This window comes from Chroicocephalus ridibundus, chromosome 1 (assembly GCF_963924245.1).
Source record: "Chroicocephalus ridibundus chromosome 1, bChrRid1.1, whole genome shotgun sequence".
Lineage (NCBI taxonomy): Eukaryota > Metazoa > Chordata > Aves > Charadriiformes > Laridae > Chroicocephalus > Chroicocephalus ridibundus.
This window is the reverse complement of record NC_086284.1, coordinates 166,698,161-166,705,740: the sequence shown is the minus strand read 5'-3', so window position 1 is coordinate 166,705,740 and position 7,580 is coordinate 166,698,161.

Here is a 7,580-nt window from a genome sequence, read left to right as displayed (position 1 = left end):
GCTTATCTTCCTTTATGCTTACATTAGGATTGCTAAAAAAGGGGAGAGGAGGGAGGAGAGAGAATTTTTCTCATTGATCATTCGAGTAACTCCCATTTGAACAATAGTGCTCTAACCAAAAGCCTGTGTCTGGAATGGAAATCCTCTCCCACACCCTTCCAGGCTGACCTTCCCTCCTCCCATCTACCATAGCTCATATTTCAGAGCTGAGCTGGTCGCCAGCAGACTAAGCTGCCAGCAGGAATGCATTATTTGCTCAAAAGAAAAGCCGAGGCAAAACCGTTAACTGCCCCCCGTGCCCCACTCCCTACAGGACTAGACATATTCCTACGTAAGAGCTGAACTTGCCGTTCCTGGTAGGTACAGCAAATCTCATAGAAACCATCACGTGTGCTCACCGACACGAGGGCGTTACTGTGATCAAGAGGCTGCATCTCCTCCCGGAAAGCTAAGTGGGTCATGGCAGCTGACCTGTCCCTGTGTTCTCATGTGATCGAGTCCTACAGCCAAATCCAGATTGTCGTTCTCATGTGATTTAGGCAATCTGCGCACATCTGGTAGGCAAAGAAGGCATCAGTAAAAGCAAAGTTTATAAAAAGACATAAAGATTACACTGTTGCCCTTGGGCATGGGACGTTTAACAGCAGGTCTTGTCTCTATTAAGAAATTTATATTAAGATAGTTACATGTTTGTACCAGCAGACTTTGCAAGAGGGCATGCGTCAGTAGTTGAGTCTTTTTTGCCCGTCCTCTGAACAAAAACAAATTGGCAGCAGTGCCCCTTCCACTGCAGTTGCATCCATTCGTAGACTTTTTGGCTCTGTGGTTCCGTTGGTCATGGAGACTGGGAGGGCTGAATTTTCTTTAGCTTAGTCAGTCAAACATCAAGAAATTAGGAAAATTGGTGTAAAAATCTTAAATTAGAAATGCTCCAATTTTACAAAAGTTTTATAAATGCCGAGAATATTTTTGCTTTTCTTCTACATCATTTCTTGGCAATAAATACTCAGTCACCAGTAATCATCAACCATAATTACAGCGTCTGTGTCAATGGGTGCACACTGTGCTTGGAATATATTTTGATGCCCAGATAGATTTTACTTTTAACTGCAGGAGAACCTCGCCATGGAATTAGGTGTGATGAGGCAAGGGAAATTACACAGAAAAATGGCTGGACATAGTGAAATGATGGCAATATAACAAGCTAAACATTAAACATTCATAAATAGATGAAGTAATTAAGCCCAATGGCATTGGCTCCTGTACAGGAATTTTTATTCAAATAACCATTCAAATATGTTTTTTTCCCCTGAAATACTCATATTTGTCCAATAAACATTCTTTATATCATGTCATCATGGAAAATGTGGAATGGAGAGACTTCTGCCTACCAAAGCTAGGCATTTTAGGGTGACACAGCAAAAAAAACAAAAACAAAAAAAAAAAAAAGAAAAAAGTCAAGGGCTGCCTGTGTAAATGAAACATTGTGAAACAAGTTGGGGTGTGAATTTAAGAGCACGACTATTCTCACCCTTCTTAACTAACGTGAAGATCACTCATTCTGTTTTCAGTGTTCTGTGTTATAGTGGCAGGTAGACAAGCTCTCAAAAATATGTTTGTTTTAACAGCACTTCGAAGTTAATGTGAGTTGGGGGAGGCAATGAATTTAAAAGTGCAATGGCTGCTCCGAAATAACTGCATAGGGGTAGTCCTTACTCAGAACAAAAGTATCCACACGTGGTCTTAATCAGGAAAAGCTTCATGTGTAAACAAGACTTAATAAAGTATTTACTTAAAGTCTAAGTGACAAAATTTGACAGTCGAAGGGTGGTTGTTTATTCATTCCACTTAGAAGCTAATAAAGCTGAATCTAAGCAAGGCTTTTGGATACGAAACTGGGCCAGGCTGTCCCTCAGCTCAGTTAGAGCCTTAGGTGGGCAAGGTGTCTGAGAGGAGGTCTGTTTCTTTTTTCCCCTGCCTCTGGACCCAGCTTAAAGCCAGACCCATCCATTTGGTGACTGAAAGAGGTCTGAGGGTGCAGTTAATTAACCATGGAGGAGTGATCTTCTAGGCGTCAAATAGCCAGAGGTCCCGGAGCACATTTCACACGTGTCGAAGGGGCCTTGGTGTAGAAGTATTGAGTCACAAATGTCTTTGGCTTGATGTACTTGAGAATATTCAGTGCCAGTGCCGCCTCCCAGCCCCAGCAGACCAAATCAGTTTTCGAGAGGACAAGTCTGGGCTTGTACGTACAGGTTTCCCATTGCCTTATCTTTTTTGCTCTTCATTGTTAGAAGGAGGAACTCCCCCCAGCAAGTGGGGAGGGAAAATCCAGTGCACAGGTCATTGTGTGGGAAGGCATACAGAAGAGCCTTGCCTCATCTTTTTTCCAGGTGGGGAAGAAGACATGTTGCCATGAAGACAAGTTGCCATGAGGTGATGGCTAAGGTGACAGAAATGCTGACTCCAGGGGTGTTGTGTCTGGGCTGGCTAAACCTGCTAAACAACTCTAGCAACTCCCACACATTACCATGCTCCAGAGCTGCTCTGGAGGACTCCTATCTTTGCTCAGCAGGAATGTCTCTGTATAGTGCTGCTTGTAGCCTGTCCCTCCAAAAGTACATGGCAGAAACTGCTACTTTTGTTTCTGATTTCAGGTTCAAATGCCAAGGAATAGGGGGAGTGGTTCCTTATCAACAGAAATGCCTCTAACTTAAGCCTTGTGGCTTAAGTTCTTGCCATCTCATATTTTAAATGAAACAACGTTACTGTTACCACTACCTATGAAGGAATGGGTTGAATGCATAGAACTTCATTCCCTGGTACCAGCACCCAGTTCAGCTGAAGATGCACTTCGTGCTTACAGGCTCTTGAAAGAGGCTTCACCCTCATCAAACCAGTCCTTGCCTAGATGCCTTCTGAGACCAGCTTCTGCCCTCCCCCACCAGAGGTGACTGGCACTGGAGTGTGAACCTTTGACACCACCTTTTCCAGCCAGGATGACTAATAATGTCTGCATGACAGTGCCATGGAAACGGTTGTTAGGAAAACAATAGTGTTGCTGGTGACCAGGCGCAAGTGCAAGGGCTGGTGTGGTGAGCCAGGCGCAGAGCTCCTCTGGACCTTGCAGCCTCGTCTGACGCAGCTTCTCTCAGTGCTCCCACAAACAGCCAGCCCTTCAGCAGGTGACCCAAAGCAGTCCTTCCAAATACTGTCTTCTTAGCATCAGATCCTAACCCTCAAGGTGTTTATTCCTCCTGCTGCTTCTCCCTCAATAACGCAATTTATCCCTCCTCAGTGAATCAATATAATGGTGTGTGGAGCTGCCCTGTTAATTAGGTCACTGAAGAGGTGAAGAAAAAACCCCACAACCTGTTCTCCTCCCCGTAAAGTTACATTTCAAACTGATAACTTCCGTGATCTGGGGTAAAATCCATCTCCATAAAGCGTTTATCAGCATAGTGAAAGGGGTGGCAGACAGCTGGGGGTACGAGCAAGATGATGTTTGCTGATGATCACTAGGTTTGCTGATGATACCAAACTGGGAGGTGCTGTTGACTCTCTTGAGGGACAGAAGGCCTTGTAGAGGGATCTAGATAGATTGGAGCATTGGGCTGTGATTAATGGGATGAAATTTAACAAGTCAAAATGCTGGACACAAGTATAGATTGGAGAGCAGCTCTTCAGAAAGGGATCTGGGGGTGCTGGTCAACAACAGGGACAGTATGAGCCAGCAGTGTGCCCTGGCAGCCAGGATGGCAAACAGCATCCTGGGGTGCATCAAACACAGTATAACCCGCCAGGTGATTATCCCGCTCTATTCAGCATTAGGGCAGCCTCGCCGTGAGTACTTTGTGCACTTCTGGGCCCCACAATTTCAGAGGGGTGTGAAGGTCCTTGAATGCATGCAGAGGAGGGCAACAAAGATGGTGAAAGGGCTGGAAGGCATGTCCTATCAGGATCAGCAAAAGGACTTCACGCTTGTCTAGTTGGGAGAAAAGGAGGCTGAGAGGCAACCTCATTGCTCTCTGCAGCTTCCTGAGGAGGTGAGGTGGAAAGGGAGGTGCTGATCTCCCTGGGATCCAGTGATAGGATGCATGGGAATGGTTCAAAGCTGCACCAGGGAAGGTTTAGACTGGACATTAGGAAACATTTTTTTACCGAGAGGGTGGTCAAACACTGGAACGGGCTTCCTAGAGAGGTGTTCGATGCCCCAAGCCTGTCATTTGCTTAAGAGGGATTTGAGGCATTTGTACAATGCCCTTAATAACATGCTTCAGCTTTTGGTCAGCCCTGAAGTGGTCAGGCAGTTGGACTAGATGATTGTTGTAGGTCCCTGTTGTGGTTTTACCCCAGCTGGAAACTAGAATCACAGAGCCACTCGCTCACCTCCCCACCTTTCACCCCCCCAAAAAAGCTGGGGGGGAGAGGAAAAAAAGAGGTGAAAAAAAACCCCTCATGGGTTGTGATAAAGACAGTTTAATAGAAACAATAAGAGAAAAGGAAAAATAACAATAACAACAATAATAACAATAACGACACAGATCACTCTCACTGCCCGGTGAATTGGAACTGTCCACAGCAATGATCGCGGATTCCCACCTCCTGGCTAACCCCCATTCATATACTGAGCGTGACATCTATGGTATGGAATATTTCATTGGCCATTCCATCATTCTGTCTATTCTTCTATGGGAAGCTGAAAAAAGTCCTTGAATAGAGTAAATATCACTTAGCAACAACTAAAAACAATAGGTATTATTGACATTCCTTTCACAGCAATCACTAGAAAGAAAATTAACTCTTTCCCAGCTGAAACCAGGACAGTCCCTTCCAACTGAGCTATTCTAGTCTAGTCTAGTCTATTCTATTCTATTCCATTCCATTCCATTCCATTCCATTCCATTCCATTCCAAGCAGCTGACCTTTGCGGCCCTGTTAAACTGACTTCACCCCCAAAGCCAACCTTTGTTGTGATGGTACAACTAACTGGTGGTATCCTCCCCCTCCAGTTGAGTGTTAATAATATTAGAATAAGATACTTTTTCCTGCAGGTGTTTTTGGAAGAGAATCTTCTGCCTTGAATAGATAACTGACGGTGAAAATCTTTGTCTATCCTCAGAAGAGGTGAGGTGTGGGTAGGAGCCTATGAACTTTTACACACACTCTACTTCTTCCTTCCCCCTGTGGTTCTTCTCTGAGCCCAGGAGACCACTACTAAAGCAACAAGCAGTTTAGTTTCTTGCTGTAATAGGCCTTCTATCAGAGACTGCCAACACAAGGACTGATTAACGACCTGTGAAGTAAAGGGATATGAACACTACTTCCTCAGAAAATAACCATCAGGCTCGTTTTGTACAGGCTGCCGAGAGCCACTGAGCAAATGAATCCGTTTCAGTCACTCCTCGCCTGAGAACGGTTGCAAAGATCTGGGTGACAGACTCTGTTTTAGTGATACTTTTAGTTTAGTTTTTTTAACACCTGTGAAATGCTTATCCTGCCTTTTCACAGCAAGAGCATGAGAATGTCCTTTCACTGCTCCTTTTACCTCTTGCTGTTCATCCGCCATGCTCTAGTTGTTTTTCTTAGCCAGCTGAGTCCCATTTCCTCCCTGCTGTTCTTCACCTTCTTTCCTCCCTTCCCCCACATCTTAATTACCATAGATTTCCCTCTGGGTTCTTTTTCTGTTCCTCTCAAAAATCATAGTAAAAAAAACCCCAAAACAAACAACCCACACCACCACCACCACCACCACCACCACCTCCCCCGAATTTTTACAACATTGAGAAAAGTATGTAATTTCATTTGCCATCCCATAGTCCCCAGAGAGGAAATGATCTTGCCTATACGACAGAAGCACACTTTGACAGAAACAAAACAGAAAGCACCAGGAAAAGGTGGCGTCTAGCAAGATGTTTCTCTGGGCATTCTACAGCAAGGAAAGCATTACTTTGGCAGATTAGAGTGGCTTAATCTAGTGTGCTGTCTCCTATAGCAATCACTGTTGGTTGCTTCAGGGGTAGGTACAAGATGCAGACTAACTCACCCAGAAGAAGTCTCTTGTAGCACTTCCCGTCCTCCCAACAGAGCTTGTCTTCACTTGACTTTACTTCAAGTTAACTAATGCCTATTTAACTTGAGGCGCCTTGTATTTGTAAAGGTTAATGTGCGTACCCCTCACACAACTGATCCAGGTCCTAAACATTTCTTCTTTAAATTAAGACTGTATCTTCATTGATAAAAAGGGGTTGTGCATGTGTGTATAAATAAAATTTCTCACTATGAAACTCTAGTGGAGACAAAACACCTGGACAATATCTACTGCGCTATACAGCAGGCCAATGCCAACATTATGCTCCAATGCAGTCTTTCCACTTGGGTTAGCTGTAGCATCATAAAAACTACAAGACTCTGACTTTCCTGGGATTTCCTAGCAAGATGGTTACAAAAAGGAAAAAACCTGTAATTCTGTCTGTAAAAACCACAGGCTGCTACTTGCTTTTCCCTGGAATCTGTTCATGGTTGGTTGTTTTTTTTCTTCCTTTTTCTCCTATTTAAATATCATTCTTGAATGATGACTCATGGCAGGAAACAGAGCTGCCTTGTGTCCTTGTGCAAGAGCCAGAAGGCATATGTAGGTCAACAGAGCATGTACAGAATGTCCTGCAAAGTTGAACGCAATGTACTCCGCATTGTAACTGCTTACACTCCCAAGCATTCCCCAGTGCTAAAAGTACTGGTGAAACACTGTGTCCTGAAAAAAAAAGGGAAATCCAGTGACAAAGAATGGCATCTGCTAGGAAAGATCTGGAGCCATCATTTTTGAGGAGTAAGCTATTTTGTTTCTGATTACTGTTTGCTATGTTGACTAGAGGTGCAGAAACTAGAAGAGAACACCATGAAGTTTAGGTGATGAGCAAATACCGATTAAAAATAAATAGATGTTAAAAGTGGGTGGTGACCCAAATAACTTTTTCCACTGTCCAGCTCTTTCTGTTGCCTTGTACGCCTTCCCTGTATGACAGATAATTATCGCTGATTCATGGTTACAACTTGTATGTGTTGAGAGGTTCTGTCAAGACACTAGTCAGAAGCATCTCCCAACAGTATCAGCCACGATTCACGTGGAAAAGAATGTGGAGCCTAATCATGAGGATAAAAAAAAGTTGAAGATTTGTTCAGATCTGTAGAGCCACAGCAATATAATCTGGTTTGCCATTTCACTTCCAAAAAGCCCCAACATCCACTCCATGCTACAAGCTATGCATAGGCATCTTCAGTAGCCTCCTGAGGACTTTACAGATAGCTGACACTGGGGTGATGTGAAGCTAATTACTACTTTAAAACAACAGAGAAAAACTGACATCTACGCAGCCAATCTTTAAGTCATTTTTTCCAAGTACTACTACTCCATGTGATGCTACTATGTCAGTTATTGCAGCTTTTTACAGTCAAACTTTTCCTGTTTCTCAAATTGTCTTTCCATCAGTAAACCAGTAGGAAAATACAAATCAGGGAAGCTGTGATTCTGACTGTGCATAAAACAGTAAGTTCACAAGTTCAAAATGTAGAAATTTCCC